Source organism: Coturnix japonica, chromosome 6 (assembly GCF_054131305.1).
Source record: "Coturnix japonica strain WE chromosome 6, WE-NBRP24, whole genome shotgun sequence".
In the NCBI taxonomy this organism is placed as follows: domain Eukaryota; kingdom Metazoa; phylum Chordata; class Aves; order Galliformes; family Phasianidae; genus Coturnix; species Coturnix japonica.
The window spans coordinates 32,294,056-32,311,799 of NC_140668.1; the positions used below are offsets into that span (position 1 = coordinate 32,294,056).

General features: G+C 37.1%; 1 long non-coding RNA gene across 1 annotated transcript in view; it reads right to left on the minus strand.

The window, feature by feature from the left end:
- LOC107319332 (uncharacterized) overlaps positions 1–17,744 on the minus strand; it is a 55,171-nt gene that overhangs the window by 18,309 nt on the left and 19,118 nt on the right. The window lies entirely within an intron of this gene.

The following is a 17,744-nucleotide window of genomic DNA, read 5'->3' on the forward strand; positions in this document are numbered from 1 at the left end:
TTTAAGAAAAGTGGAATAATACTTATGCTGAAATTTGCTTTAGCTCTCTTATTTTTTTTCAGGGACAATGTACAGACTGTACGACACTGAGACCTCCTTGAATCTTGATTTGCATTGCATCTGTGCATTCCAGGGCTACCATTTACGTTATAGGAATGATCTCTAGCATTATAATAGACAATTTGACTCCCTGTTTGGATAAAGGAACATCTGATCTCCGATACTCCTGAAGTTATAAATGTCTAAAAATTCAAATTGTAAACAATGTCAATTGTCTTTGTGCTCTATTACATGGATGTTGAATAAAGAATTAAGAGATAAGAAGAGAATGAAGTACATGTTTAAATTCATATATAATTTATCAAACCAGCAGTTCAGAATCCAAATGGGAACACCATTGTTAACTTAAAATTGTACTAAGAATTGCAGCACTATAGAAAGCTGGCTAAGGAATTTACTTAAACACTGAGTTCTTCACCAACAATTACCTTACTATTAATTATGTACCATGAAAATGCTCTGGCAACCAGGTAAAATGGGCAATACATGTTCTAAAGGCTCCCCTTGCTCTTGTTCTCTTTATTTTTTCTTTTATTTCATGATTTTTAAATATGTTGCTTGAATGAATCACTGGAAACCAGTTAGGGCCCTACTGAGTTTTTTTCTATTATTTCAAAAATTTATCACAGGATCTGAAGACAATATTAATCTGAACTAAAATAGATTGAGAGACAGAAATCAGCAGAATCCATCTGAAGATATGAATTTTCTCATCCTCTTAAAATAAGCTTTTTAAAGGCCCAAAACAAAGGCTGAAGAAAGGGCAGGATTTGGAGAACCAATGCAGAATCAAAAGCTGCTCCTACTCAGAACAGTGCAGACAACCCATGAAAAGCCTTATGGCAATAAGTTCCACTTTCTTCAGCCTCATTACACAAGCATAAATACTTACTTACACTTTGGTATGGTTTGCAGTGCCACTGAAGGTTGTGACCCCTACCTTAAGAATGACAATTTTCAAGTCAGTAGACATCTCGGCAGAACAGAAATTTTTGTCACCCTAAAATGAATTATTATAATGCACTCTGCTTAACAGAGAGCTTTCAGGATCTCCACACTGTAGGAAATATAGCCATGTTAATTCAGCTGGCTAGGTCACAATGAGCACATAACTCCTGTGCTCTGGCCTGTGTTCCCATAAGTTTCTAAGTGAAGTGATGATCTAGAAAAGCTGCAAATAGCATTGGACATAACTAATGCTGACAGTGCTTCACTTTGCTGCATGTTTCTTGGCTTCAGCATAGCTTGCTGAACTCACTACAAAGTCAACACCATTTCTTGATTCAGAGCTGCCCAACAAGAACCATCTCTGTTTCTATCACTTTGTTGTAGCTATCGGGCAACAACAGTTTAGACCATCTTACACTGCAATGGTACCTGCAAGAGATCATGCCCTATTTATTAGCCTTGCATTTCAAGGGTACAAAAAGCAAAAAAGAGCAGAAATAGACCCAAACTGAACTGAACTGTTCACGATGAGCCTTCCACTGGAAATTCTGAGAAGTGTTCATCTACTTAATCTTCAGTAAGAAGAATAACCTAACTCTTCTTGGATATCAGCCAAGTGCTGAACAGCTTTCTCACAGATTTCCCAGTTAGAGGCACCCCAGCTATATGGCTCTTTTGTCACACGCTTTTCATGTCAACTTCAATTTTATCTTTCCAACCCCCACTGTTACACATTGTCACCCTTGCAGCAGTAGCTCAGCAGTACGCTGGGAACGTCTGCTGCTGCATGACTTACCGAAAAACATCAGCTGTCAACAGTCGTAACATGAACCTGGTGCCCCAGCTCATTACTTTACATAATATGGTCTAGATAAAAATGTCAGATTTTGCTGCACATAAGTCCCTGATTAAGACAGCATAGCAAATTAAATTACTCTCTCCTTGAATGTCAGGGGTACTACTGTATTTGCAAGGCAAAAAGGAGTGGAAGGTTTTTAACTAATCTGTTTGGGGGGGGGGGGGGGGGAAATCAACAACTCATGCAATCTGACAGTCAAATTCATTTTTACTCTGTTGTCATCTTCTCAAATGGAAATCTCAGAGGCTATATTGTTGTGTATGGTCTTCTGCCCTCTAACTATTACTACAGCTCCTAGATTTCTATCCTTCCTGCCTGGACTCACGTAGAAAATATTCTTAAAAATCTCCAAGAAAGCAAGATGATAAAAGTTACGAGCAGTAGAAAAGTTAACAGCTCATGGTGCATAAACTAGTTATAAAAAAAAAAGAAATCAGAATTCTTCGGCCTTTATCAATAATCAATAAGTATTTTATGTGTTTCTCTTGATACTCTGTAACAGATCTAAAGTCACTGCCCATAACAAACTGCAAAGTAGATAAACCAGAAGCTACAGTAGTAGGCTACTTTGTTATTGTTACCAATATAAGTTTCTGCTTGTAACACAAGTAAAGGCACTGAGTTCATATGTTTATCATAAACGCACAACCAGTGCATCTATATGTAACTATTACCTGCAGAACTGGTTTTATTTTAAAATTTTTTCTCTTACACAGTAATTCAAAAGATAACACTAAAAATCAAAGCTATAGCAGAGAAGTGAACTTAACACAAAAACAAAGCAGCAGACAGACTGCAGTTCTGTCTCTTATTCACCTTCTGTTTTTCAAGATACAGGAGAGCTGAAGTATCCATGCCTGTCTGCAGAGCGGAGCTACTAAGCAGCAGAGCAGAACTTTGAACAGCCAGCTCCCCAAGAACAAAGGCTTAGGGTGCAAATACTCACCATTGTACCTTCTACAGGCTCAGATTCATCATTAGCAGAATATGAAATTCTTGTTAGATAGGTCTCAAGGGTTCTAAATCTATGTTCAAAACTAAAAAGCATTAAGATCTTTCTAATTAACTTCATACTCAGCCTTCATAAAATTCTTCTACATTGAATTCTTAGTTAATTTTTACAGAACTTGATTTGGCTAATAATTGGCTCAATTTTAATTACATGGTAATTAATTAATGTCTTTATTATTTTGCTCCCAAAGTAATGTTCAAGAGCAAGATGGAGAAATCAGAGAAATCAGGAGCTGGCTGAATTTCTGCCTCTTTTCTGCTGGCCTGGTCTCTGACCCCTTAAACTCACACTGCTCTCACCTGTCCTTCCCATCAACACAGCTAAGGACATTTCCAGCCTTTAAAGTGAGCGCTGTAGCAATTAGTGTTTCACTTGCTTTAGAGCTTTTTCATTTCTTGTCGAAAGACTGTGCTTGAACATCTGCTATTACAGTTCTCATATGAGGAGTATGATATTAAGCAGATGTTCAGCCCAAAGGAACAAGCCACAACAAAATTTTGACAGGAGTTTGTACACTGTGAATACTGAAAAGGCAAATTAGTATTCTGGGAGTTGGATCCAGGTCTTTCTTGACTGGACAAACATTTTTAATATTCTCCTGAATAATGAACATCAAAAAGTTTGTAGGTTTGTCTTTATGAGTTCTGGAAGCACTCAGGCACACTAAGCTTTTATTTTTATGCTGGAAGAGGTATGTTCAGTGGCAATAATCAAGTTAAAATTATATCTATGAAACTAAAGTTATTTTTATTTTGTTTTGTTTGTTTTTAGGATTTTTTACTTTGAATGTCATAGGAAGACTGACCCTGTGTTGGCACTCACAAAAGTCACTTCAAGAACCCAGCCAAAAGGTAAGTGTTAAATGACATTTATATGCAGCTTGACCTTTTCATTCAAGGGTTGGACTGGAATGTTCACGAAACCATCTCTGACTTTCCTACAGTCACCTCTGAAACTGCAGATCAGGGATGCAGATCATGCACAGGCCAGGAAACAGATGCATTGTGGACTTTTGGATCACACTCTGATGCCTGCAGTTCTTATCCCCTACAGCTGCAACAGCTGGGGTAAATGCAGAGGGGGGACAAAGCGCAGAAAGGGGGCGGGGGAAACAGTGGAGGAACGAAACATCACTTGTCTCTGAGCTGCTTCTATGCTCATTGGGAAACTTCCTGCACCACAAAGTGTCACCTTCTCATTTCCTCTCCTCCTCCCCCAGTAAGAAAGAGCTATTTTTAATTTACCGACTGTAAGGCTTACTTTCCCAACAGCAGGATGGAGGTTTAATTAAAACACCAACTGGTACTAACATAATCCAGAGAAATCCCATCTCTTTCAAGGAATAAGCCCCTGCCAAAGTTGGTTTACTGAACTCATCCAGTTTAGGCAGTTCTCTGTATTACACTTTGAATTTAATTGTATGTCTGTGAAAAAAAACTGCCAAAACCATTCAAATCTGGAAAGTATATTATGTGACATTGAAAACAGCTTATTAAGTCACTTGTTGAATAATGGCTGAAGAACACTTACTCTATTGTAATATTCATGTTTCTCTTACCCCTAGAATTTCCCGCAAGGATTACCAGGAAAAGAAAAAAAAGCTGAAACTCTTCATTTTACTTATCTACATCCCTATCAGTATGGCCAAGAAGGAACAGGACTTCCACTGCTAAATGGATACCCAGCTTGATCATTCTCTTTTCAATTGAGTATTAGTTATGCAAAAGCTGTTATTGAGAACAGAGGACGAATCCTGCTTTTTTAAGGAGTTAGCAGATCTAGGCCCTGTTTTTGGAAACACAATCACATGCTTAATGCCAGAAAGGTACACTGGATTGGTAAGATTGAATACATATTCAAAAGGCTACTGGTTTGGAATTGTATTCTTGCTACTGCACTGGAAAAACAAGAGTAGAATTTGGCACTGTGTATCTGTGTCATCTCATGAAAACGTATGGTAAGTTTTCAAAAGCAGAAATACATTCTGAAAACAAAATAATTGCAGGGCAATTTCCATCCAACAGGCACACTGTGACAAAAAGATGAACAAGCATAGAATAGTTCTCCAGACAGATGAAAAGCAAAGCCAAGCTATTCCTCCAGTATGATTTATTTTACCTAACTTAGGAAACAAAACAACAACAGAATTCCCTAGAATTCCTCCCAAAATCATGTGGGAAAATGGTTTCCTGCCCTGCCTTGCTTGCAAATAGAATGGGTTAAATGCTAACCATGTTGAAACTGCTAAGAGTTTTCCCTTAGATCTGATTATTGCAAAGAGATTAATCTTTGTCATTAAAGATATAACTTGAGACATGAAAAGGGAAATATTTCAAAATTTTTAAAGTAGACTTTCCAAAAACTGTCAAGCTATGCAGAACAAGAATTCAAACTTTTACTTTTTGTTCATTTTGCACAAGGCTGTTTTGACAGAAGGATGTGTTCAGACAGAAATTAAAATGCATGCAGTAATGCTCTCCTGATTATTTTTGTTTCCAATATCTTGAATATTTAAATGACTACAGACTAAACTATGTTTCTATATTTGGGAGGCAATCAACAACAACAACACTGTGGAAAAATCTTTCATTGTATTTGATTAAAAACAGAGCACAGGTCAGAGTCCTGCAAATGCATTATGCTTCTGCCACAAGAACGCTTCTGCACCAAAGAACATCATTATGTGCTTGTGCTTCTGAAGACCATTACAGAGTTCAAAGAACAACTTTAATTTAGGAAATTAAGCATTTCCCAGGGGATTTGGAATGCTGACCTCCTGCTCACTCATCCCACCTCTTTGCCCAGGACTGTATGTAGTTCATGCAGCTCAAGCCACTGGGGAAGGGACAGTTAAGCCAATTCAGTGATAAATCCTCCCCTCAGAGGTATCACCAGATTTAAGAACAGTGTTTTGAAGATCCACAGCAGGATTTCTCAACACTTCTATTACAGTTCTAAATGTGTTTTGTGAATAGAGCCCTTCTGTACAAGCTGATGTGTATTAAAGAACATATCAAAGCTAAAATGGATAGATTGTTTCATTAAAGGCAAATTCAATATTGCTCCCTTTTGGTACTGGGAATCCCACTGCTGTATTACACTTCTGTTTGCATAAACTAATATTTTTTCATCAGAATAATATATTTAAAAGACATTGGGATGACACTGATAAACAATAATAGGAAAAATCAAAACCAGTCACCTATTGTTGGATTTCCTTGTCATATTAAATTTATTGTCAATTAAACGTAGTAAAATGTATTTATATTTATACCACTAGTATTAAATTAAGGAAATTAAATTAAGGAAATCTGCATGATTCTGTATGAAATAAGATTTTAGTTTTAAGCACAACCCTGTGAACTTAGCTATTCTCCATTTTAAATATGAAATGTCCCTTTTAATAAAGAACATTAAATTATTATTGATCATAAAGATACTCAAGACAAATTCTTTGATATGACCTCAGTTCGTGTGTTCAAACATCTAGTAAACCTAAGTTTCTAAAGGCATGCTTGACTTAGAGTATGTAAGTCATCATCCTCCCATGAGTATTTGTCTTACTCATGTGACTAAAACTGGATACCTTCTTAAGAAAGGGGTGATTCATGGCCTAAATCAAGAGTTACCTTATTTAATCAAACTTACTTTGCTGTGAGATCAGACTGAAATGTACAGAATCCAACTCTTTACCTTTCCTTTTAAAATTTGAATGTGGAGTATCAAACACCATCTAATCAGATGATTTCACCAGTACGTCTGCTCATGTAGATAAAAAAAAGTGCATTGGAATGGAGGTCCAGGAGCACTGCACCCCATTTCCATCCATCCTAGGAAATGGCAAATCTGCAAGTTCTCAGTGCAGCCAGGCAATACCAGCTGATCTGCACCAAGGACACTGTGTAGGACCAGGTTAAGATCAGAGGCAGCCCTTAAATCCAGCTTCCTTGAACAAATTAAGCTCTCAGCAAGGGCCAGCTGAGCCCAAACATTTAGACATGTCAGGTGAGCACACAGACACAGATCCACAGTAATCTATCATCATGAAATACATATCCTGCGATCTCATTAGGCACAAAGACATTACAGAGATGCAATCATAATTATTATAAAAAATAAAGCCAAACTCCTTTTAACATAAATATTATGCTCCAGCTCAATCCTATCACAGAGCATACAACCAAAACAAATGTCACTGATGCTAAATTTGCCTCTTAATTCCTAACAACCTCTTTGACTTCAGTAACTGTCCTCTGTTAGAGTAACAAATGCACTCATTCTCCATCCCAGCCATAAGCACCATCTGCCATTTAATAGGCGCTTCAGCAACTCATTAGTCTGTACTTAAATTGACTTTGAACAGAGCACTTCCATTTTATTGCTGCTGTGCTTTGCATCACCAGCTAGGACCCTTAAATTCAATACTGATGAAGTCCAGGTTTGTGCAGCCGGTGCTGTAACTTTATTTTCAGTCTTAGTACCTTATTCATCGCTTGATACTGTCTGAATTAACGAGCATGCAACATGGTCCAAGTACAACGGTACTACTTTTCAGGGAGCAGTATTTCAGCAAACATTTCTAAGGAGATTTAGGAATGTTACAAGTGTGTTTGGAGTGTACAGCTGCTCAACTGCATGTGCAGAGTCAAGTTCTGTGCACCTTAATGAGTAAAAAATTAATGTTAAAAAGTATTTATAGATATATTTTGGACATTCTTTTAAAAGCATCTCAGAAAATAGTGGTGGAACTTTTTTTTGAGCAATAAGTTCAATGGCGTTTTGATGCCAATTAATCTTCTTTCCATAGTAACTTACAAATACATCTATTTTTGTAAATACTTTAGCTATCAAATCCAGATTAAAGCCTTAAACTCATATTAAAGAACAGCCATAACATTTTTATTTTGACCAATGTTCATTTTGCTCAAGTCTTTCAAAATGGATATTTACATGCCCCTCTTCTTTTGTGTTTGTAGTGTATTTGCTGTATGTTAGAGCTTAAGCGCCGTACCTGGAGACAACAGAAAGGAAAGACTTAACAGCCTTGATCTTTTAGAAACGTTTGAGCAGGTGTTGAAACTGAGTGTCCGGGAGAAGTAAAAAAGTAGAAAATAATACTAATTAAAGAAATGGAGATAAAATGATTATCACTGAAAATTAAGGCTGCATTATCAGCCAATAGCACTCTGCCAAAATTTGCAAATTAAAGAATATGGGTTACTGAGAGTTCATGGCAAAGAAGGCACTTTCTGTAAGATTTAAGTCATGTAAGATTTTATATCCTACTTCCTACCTTCTCCAGTGAGGTAAGTACTCGTGGTCGATATCTAATTACAATATTGGAAAAGAAAATATGGTGGTTTACCTATCTCACAGTGACAACTTTGTGGGCACCTTTTAAAAATGCTGAGCACTTTTCACAACACAATCACATATTATGATCTATTCCACAACTGGACTGAACACCTGTATGCACTCATACTGAATCAGACACCTTTCCCAACACTAATTCAGGCCACATTTGGCCTGATTACAGATATTTGGCCTGATACAGAGCATAGGAGTGACGGGGGAAGCGTGTCTCCACACCTCAGTTTATATTTTCCACTTGTATTCTAAATAGCAAATCTAAACATCAGATGTCCTTCATTAGTAACAGTTAAGAGATTCTTTTCTACAGCTGCAGAACTGTCACGTGTATTAAAGAAACATGTTTAGAACTTGGTAATTGCAGAAGGTAAAGGTGAGTATTCAGAACTGGATTTGCATATTCAGAGCAGCAGCAGTGAAAGAAGAAAATAACCACATGCCAGTGGTTAGAATGTTTTCCCTGCCACTGAAGTAGCAAGGTAACACCAATCTCCCCAACACCTTTCTAAAAAGGCTATTTCTTTTCTTCCAACATTCAAACATTTTAGGATTCACATCTGCTAATCTTTTCAAACTCTATCAAACATTTCATAAAAATAATCTGATTTATATCTTATGTAGTGTTTGTACTACACATTTCAGTAATTATTATCACTTCCAGAGAGAAGACTAGAACTGAATATTAAAAGAACAAGTATAAAATGTCTTCCTTCCACAAAGATATTCACATGCAGAAAGGAGAAATATCATGCATTACTCTTTGGGATTAGGGCATTCTTTTAACTTGCCATTTGGCATTATGAGCACAGTAAACAGACAAAATATAGAAACCATGTGACTTCTTGTTCCATAGCCTTTTACACACTGCGGCTGTAGAGTAGCTTTCAGATGTCAGAACAGAGCTGCCTGCTCACTGATGCTCGGTAAGAAATGTCAGGGAAGAGATAAGCAGGCTAAAAGGAGACTATTTTAGAAACATGGATTGCTCTATCATTAGTTCTATAGATAAACTTCCCAACATATTTTTGAACAGCAAATGTTGTTGCCTAACCAAAGTCAGAAGGAGACAGTAGAAAGTAGAGGTGATTTAGGACTTTCACAGAGGGTGAGAATGTTTAACCTTGTTAAACCACTGTTTTAAGCTGGTTGGGTACTGAAAGTCTTCATATTAAAATGATTCTGGCTTTGGAAAAATTGAGGAAAAGTTTCCTGAGGATTTAATAGGAAAGGTCAGGAATAGAAAGAAAATGACTTATCTTCAGGTGAGCATTAAGATACCATGGAATGGAAAATAAGGGCTAAACTTCTGAGGATTCTCAGTTCTACAACAGAAGGAGTTGTTTCAAAGTATCTCATAACTGGGAATTCTTGTGGTATCTGAGAAGGCACTTTTTGGTTGCTGTTGCATCACATGAGCTCTAATGCTTTAAATTGCCTGCAAAGGATGTGCCAGTCAGATTTGGGGGAAATTCTGAATGGGTAAACTTAGATTTGCCCAGCGTGCCATGACAAAAAAAATCTATTAAATTAGTTCTATGTCTGCTTGCAGTCTAATAATATCAGAGGTGCAGAATTTGGTGCAGCCCTTCTCATATTTTACTTCTCAAATGGTCCTACAATGCAGGAGAAAATGTGTGCATTAGAAAGAAATAATAAGTTATTTTAGACCATTTAAAACGTTATGGACAAAGATTGAAGTAATGACAGACAAGATTGCATGCTATTTCCTTGGGGTGATCCTGTAAAGGCACACAATCTATAGATGACCTTTACGTGCAAACATATTGAAACATTACTCTTACAAAACACATCTCTATAATGTTAGCATATTTTTAGAAGTCCTCTTAGTCATATATAAATGCACCCCAAAGGGATTTAATTTAGACTACATTTAATTTTCATCTCCCCTACACAGCAAGTACAAATGATATAAAAAGCTCCTAAATGAAAAAGGAAGTATTTTAATGTTAGCACAGATGTCAGACAGTTATCACGCAAAGCAAAAGTCAGCAGAGAATATGACCTATTTGGTACTCTTTTCCTCTCACATTGTTAGAACTCAGGAGTAACTCCATTGAACTGTGGCTTATTATAGTGATGAAAATAAGATCTAAACTAAAGAATAAGACCCTTGATTAATCTTGAGAAGTTTTCTTTTTTTCATTTGAAATTCTCAGCTGCCTTCAACATCACGCTTTCTTCAATAGATTTGCCTCATTTGGTTTGCACTGGTCATGCTGCTTTACATCAGTCTCAGAAGGTGGTTTTTAACAGCAATATTCTTTGTATTGTAGATGCTGTAAAGGGTTTACAGTGCATTTTCATGTTTGTACAAGAGGCAAAAGTTACTTCATGCCATAGCAGCAGAAGAATTAACAGTTCTAGAGTTTTCTAAATGAGTTTTAATGGGTGCTTGTCATTCTCTACAATTTGTAACAAAAACCCTCCAGAACAAAGAAAAAAATAGGTGGAGAAATGTAGTGCTGCGGAACTTTCTGCTAGATTACTGACATTTATCTTAAATGCTTTCCCAGTGCTATTTTCTGAATCTTATTTCTGTTCCAAATATTAACCCTTGAATGTCCAGTTTCTGGTTTCCTGTGAATGGGAATATATTGTATTGAGTCAGGCACTTCATTAATGCCGACTCCCCAGAAGGATCCTGGAAAATGTTGCTGGATCTCACTTTGGAAAGATTTTTGGATCTCATTTTGAAAGATTAAGCAATGTTGTATTAAAATACTGGAAGAGAAAAAATGACATTGTTTGCATCAGGACAATTCACGGAGTTAAACCATCAAAGCCATGATCTCTCTGAACAGTATATTGGCTTGTTGTCTATTTCACATCCTTGCTCTACAGCCCAGAAAACAGAGTTTCATTCACACCAGCTGTTAAAAGAAGAACGTTTAAGAAACATTACCACTCTCTAAGAAAACCTCCAGTGAGAGGTATAGGCCCGAACTCAAATTTGATCCATTATTGTGCAACAGAGCATACATCCTAGGAGCATCTTCAAGCCTGGGTTCTCAAGGTAGGTCTTCTTTCTGATCATAAGAACAAAACTGGCAAGGAATTGTCTGAGCCTTCTCTGCAGGTTTCCAAATCAGACAGCTGAAGCATGATGTTTGCAGCCTCTAAAAAATTTATCCAGCTGCTGAGCCAAACAGTCTAAACAGAAAAAGTGGGAAACCCTCGTGACTAAAGCTTCAGGTCACTTTCAAACCTTTCTGTGCAACTAAAAGAATGTGTTATTTGACTGCAAAACTGCCACCAATTTGGCTTGAAAGAAGAACAGCAAATGTTCTAAGAGTTGGCAACTGAAATGCTGCAAGACTGCAAGCTGATCTTCAAAGTGTATGCCCCAGATATAATCAAGGACAGAGTCTATTTCTTCATCTGCAGAAGGTAAGGTAAAGCTGTGTTGTTCTGCCTTATTCTGCATTGGTGTTTGAACAATTCAGGCTTTAAGCTTTATGAAACAGAGGCTCGTTACCTATATTTTGGGTGCTTGCATACAGCAAGCAATCACGTAAACTAACTAAATAAAAGCTTTTAGATGCTCAGGGATGTATGGTCTCTTTCAAAGCTAGGGACAAGGTGTTCAGGTGCTGTTACCATGTAAGACAAAGTCTTGAACACCAAACGTTACTCCTGTAGTAAAACTCTGAATAACCAAATTCTTTCTTAATAAAAAAGGACACAGTAGTTGCAGTGTTAAGGAACACCGTGTTTTGATAAGAAAAAAATGGCCCCTTTACAATATCTGATGGGAGGTTTTCAATGAGGATTTCAGTTCTGTTTTTAAGTTACCTATGCAGTAGAAATGTAATGCTTTGGCCTTACTCACTCTCAGTGGCACTTCATAATGATTTCAGCAACTCTGGGATTTTCTGCAACTCTAGATAGGAAGCCTTTTCCCAGATTGTATCTCCACACACCTACCACCAGTGATATTGAAAGTTTCAAGCCTGATGACTCCATTCTTCACTTCTTTTGCCAATAAAACACAATATTAAAACCTTTATTTTCTAGCACTTTTTCCCCCTGCATCTGCAGTAGAACTGAGAAAGTACAATTTTTTATCTTCAAAATATACTGCCTGGTGGTCTGTGCACACTGACATGATGCATCACCAATAACAACAGGTTGAATTAGTTTTTTGAAGTGCAATGAAAGGTCTTTTGGAAGTTCATTTTGTGTACCCACAGTTATAATGTATTGTGCAAAAGACTCTCAAAATAACAAGCCCCTACTAACATAAGAAACATAGAAAATTTAAGAAATCACAACTGAAATAGGTCACGAGATAAAATAAGTCCTCATAAATATTTTTAAACTCCTAATTCCAACTGTGATACAAGCTGTGCTTATTATTTTAAGTCAATAGAAAGAGAAGAGGAAGGACACTGGAGCATAAGGTACAGGGAAACATTGCTTCCATTAAAAAAATACCAAAAAATTGAATAATGGTATATGATGAAGAAGGGAACTAAAAATGCTAAATATCTGCTCCTTCAAAATAGAACACCCAGCATAAAACTTTTTTAGTCACATGCCATGACTACTTAAGAAGGAATGTTTTGGTTTGAGTTTTAATGGCCTGTCCCTGTAGTAGATTCTCTTGCTTAGATGTTTTGCCAATGACATTTAATGCAGAGAAAAATCTTCTGGATATACTACAATAGAGCAGGCTCAATCTGCAAAGTGTGTTTCTTAGTTCAGACGGAAATTGCTTTAACTAAACTATCACTAAATTCAAATTAAATATCACTAAATATCAAATTCAACAGCAACTCCAAAAATGAAGGTCCAGATTTTTTCAAGCCTTGTATTGTTGCTCCTCAAGTGAAGTACAGCAGTCATTCATCTGATTTTGCTTGTTTCAGTTACAGTTCAATAAAGACACTTTATCCATACAGCTGTTTTTGGTGAACAGATTGAAAAATAACTGTCTTTCCCACTTTCTGCCTCCTGGTTGCTATTATTTTTGTACTTACTCAGCAACCTGATATAAATCTCAGCTCATGATATAAAAACAAAACATTTTGTCTCTCTTGTGACATCAGAAGGGTACATGTTCCTTCATTCAAGAGTTCAGAGCAATTTTTATGACTTTCAGGTATTAGTCACCACAGGACTGGTACAGAAAACTGCATCACCAGCTCAACAGAACTGTAGGAGGGAAGAACACTCAAAGATGAATCTGTATCCTCCCTGCCAGGTTCCTTTAATGTAATCTTAAACTCTACATACCTCTCCACTCCTGACATTCCTGTAACTCCAGTCAAAGAGATTTGCTGCACAAAGGAGGCAGTAAAGTATTCCAGCAAGGAGGAAACGTCTACATGTAGTGGTCAAAGATGGGCTGCCTTCTGGTCTCAGAGAAGCCAAGTAGACTGAGGGGTAGAATGAGGCCTGTTACATGGCTGAGTTAGACCTGCAATTCAGGGATAACTGCTGGAGTTCTCAGGGCTAAGAAAACACTGGTCATAATGCTTCAAAGCCCACACCATCTCTGCCCTGCCTTACAAAGTTAGTAACACATTAGAATGCTGCTCAGCTAAGGATGCTTGGTGCAAAAGGATTTAGGATGATGTAGGTATGTTAGCTTGTCTGAGTCCTATGCTGAAAATATGAAGACAGACTTTCCTATATCCAACTTCTGAAAGCTCTTCATCCAACCATCCACAATGGCATAAAAGAGTGTCCCATATCATATGATGTACAATTATATTGTCAGGAAAACAGTAAGTGACTGAGAACACAGTTCACAATATTATTGGGAACAAAACCAGCATAATATTTAGATGGTTCTCATTTTGCCTATTCCTTCATCTGCCCCCAAGCAAAGCAGCTCTCCTCCCTCTTGACATCTTTCCTTTAGGGCTGCTGCACCCTTTATGAAATCTTTTCCTGGCAATGCTTCCTTTCCTTTCAGACTGCTGCTGCTGCTGCTGCACTCATCTTAAAGTGACAATTTGGTGGCATAATAAAACCCATGACTGTCAGCAGCAAGTATTCAATATAATTATCATTAATCTCTGAAAGAAGATGATATTGTGGAAGCTATGGCACAGAACTGCCCCAGCAGTACTCTAGCTTCTTTCCTTCTGCCTTCTTTCCCTGTAGTCGGATCAGTGTAGTTGTCGTGTTAATCACCTTACTGTCACTGGCAGTAACAATATTGAATTCAACCATCAGTAAAAGAAGATAGAAAATACACAAAATCAATCATACAAAAACTCCCTGAAGCTTAATTTAATATCCGTAGGCCAGATGTTATGCTTTTGCTTAAGAATTATATATTTAATAAGTTTCATTTATGTGGAAGCAACTCTGTACTACACACATCCCCAATCAGCAATTATCATCTACTTCTGCAAGTCAAACATTTGGGAAATTAGTCTCTAGGATATCGTGCCTTAGCAACAGTGGAAACTGCAATTGTGGAAAGCAGCTGAGTAGCTCCAGGTGCCATTCTCCGTTCAGAACTCCTGAATGCAAGGTATCCTCAGATAGCTTCCAAGATAAGTCACGAAATCCTGATTTTCAGAATCATTTGACTCACATCATTCCACTCAACTGAAATGAGATTCTCCTGTAATCTTAAACCTACTCCAGGTAATTCCTTTGGACCAGGAACCTGGGCTTTGATCCTACAAACCTGTGATTAGTTTACACACATGAATAATCCCATTAAAATCAGCGTTCTCACGTCTATTTGAAAGAATCCTGCTGTGTGCACAGGCTCATTATGAAGAAGATTTGCTGTGTGGGCCAGTTTTAATTAGGAGATGAGGTCGAGGATTGTAGCTATATGACCTTCACGTGACAAATGATGAAAATGTTCCATTTGCATGAAGATGTTTAAGATCACCCAGATTCCTGTATTTTGGACTAATGGTCTTGGATATTTCTTCACGACAGATAAATCTCAACATCGTGCTTTTTCTGTTTTACCTGTACATTTTTTGAAGCATCTAAAATCAGAGCTGCAATTTGCCAGTTTCTCACTCCAACTCTAATTGCTCAGCTTGCATTGTTTGAGCAGTAAAAGAAACACAATTGCTTAATGCACAGTAAAGCCTGCTGTTGTTCTATTTATTGGAACACCAAAGGGAATCCCTCAGGCATCTGAAGACGGGGTAGGACAAGGCTGCTTAAAATAACGATCTTATTTTAAACATGAATTACAGATTGCACAGCTCTTTCTTCATAGCAAATCAAGTGGGGGAGCTGAATCCTATGACTGTATCCACATATTTTGGGGATACAGTCATGTGGGTTAAGAGGCACAGAACCTAAACAAAGTTACCCAAGAAACACATTAATGTTACCATAAACAAATGGATGTTTAAATTAGAATGAGTCCTCCATAATGTCTTTGCCTTGCTATTCTGAGAATTGATGAAGCACTGCATACATCCCATCTGTAACAGTCACCTTCCATTTTCTCCTTGTTAGGAACTGTTCAGCACCCATGGAGTTGAAAGGGTTTATGTCTTATAAAAACAACAGACAAGCCATATTTCATGAGGACTGTACAGTGTAAACACAAGTGTTTGTAGATAAATTTCCGTGGTAACAGAAAAAAATAAAATAAAATTGGTTCTAATATTCTGAGAGCTTGCCATCCATTCTTCCTTCGACTATCTGGAGTAACCCTTATTGCTTTTCACTAGTGCAGAGCTGCAGAAATATTTTTAGCTCTAGTAATTTAATTTCATATTTAAATCAATCTGAAAATGAGTTGACTTTGAGTTTGCTGAAAGATGTCAGGCAAAGCTTTCACTGATTTGATTTCATTCATTAAGGAGAAGTTACACCATTTAACAACAAGAAAATGTCCAGAAATGCTGGAAGAATTTCATTACTTCATTTCCATTTCATTATTACCGTTCTGAATTTGATAAAAAAAAAATTTAAAAAAATGCTGCTGTTCGTGGAACTGCGAAGGCTTGCAGTATTTCATCTATAATCTGAATAATATTGTAATTATACATTCAAAGGATCTCAAAGCAGATTGAAAAAAATAAATACAGTGAATAATCAGCCTGAAGTTGCAGTATGGATTTTTCAACTACTGTTTAGAAAATTTGAGTACAGAGATGACTTTGTTAATATGCATTAAGAAAAATTAACATGTAAAATAAGATTCTTAAAGATAAGGCCAGAGACAAAATCTTCTGACTGCTAATAACTTTGTTTCACAGCTCTAAGATTTAAGTCCCTGCATGACACATTGCCTCTCTTAATGGACAGCTTCTGCAGCATTTCTGTACAGTGTGAAAATGCTATTGTCTCTTCTAGAGGAAGATGGACTTGATAAGTGATATGATCAAAATCATACAGGCAGCCTGTGACTAATCTAGGATTATATTCTGTTAAGTGCCTTATCCATTAAACTCTTTCCTTGAAGATTCAGTTCCTGATAGCAGTCACATAAGTGCAGATCTACTGAAGCCATAAAGACTGTACTAGAATGAGAAAAGAATTTGATTCTCAACAAGAGATGTCGAACGTTCAGATCAGACTGAATCAGGCCTTAGCTTTGATTTGAACTGAAACATTAGCTCCCTAGATTTTGCACATCAGTATCATATACCTCTTGCAGAGTAGTTTCTATGGGACCAAATCTTAGCTTTCACTTTATGTTTCCCTAAAATACCACAGAAATCAACACTAATTTATTTGAAACAAATCAGTATAAAACCTCAGCCTCTGGCCCAGTAAGAAGTGAAAGATTTAGGGCTAGAAGTTGCTCTGCTGGGCCCTCAGAAAGAATGGTAAACACAGAAAGCAGTTGGGACACACCTACAGCAAGGGGGGGACCTGACAACAACATAGATATTAAACAAAATTGTGCTTGAAATACCCTTCCATGCCCTCTTGAACTTGATCTAACAATTCACCTACCCATAACTGTAAGTATGAAGAAGGATTACTCAGCCAAATAGACAGACGTGCAGTACAGGTCTTCTTGTCTACACTGTCTTAGATTTTTTAGATGTCTTACTATGATGCGACTGTCCCACTTTTTGAAGGAGACAGAACACACTTTACTGATGTTTCAGTGATGTTGGAACATGTGATCCTTGATATTTATAGAAAGAGCCCTGGGACTTCCATATATCAGGAAAGCCTGCAAGCTGCCATCTGGGATTCTGAATTCTATTTTATGTCAGTAACACAGTTTATCTTCAGGGTTTAGATTTTTCTCTCTGGAATATAGAAGGCCAAGAATAGTGCAAGCAATGAATGCATTTGAAGATCTCTACAGAAATAATTTCCCTTTTAAAATACTGTAATTTGATGCATGAACAATATTTGACATGAGAGTTTATAAACAGAAAGTAGTTTTAGCCAAATTTGTAGTCCAACTTATGGCAGAATTTCACAGATTCTGGCTAAAACTGAAGCCTTAACACGTTTTGGTGATGTTACTTTTCCTAACTAGATAGGGTAGCAGTTCAGCAGTTTGGAGTTATCTAC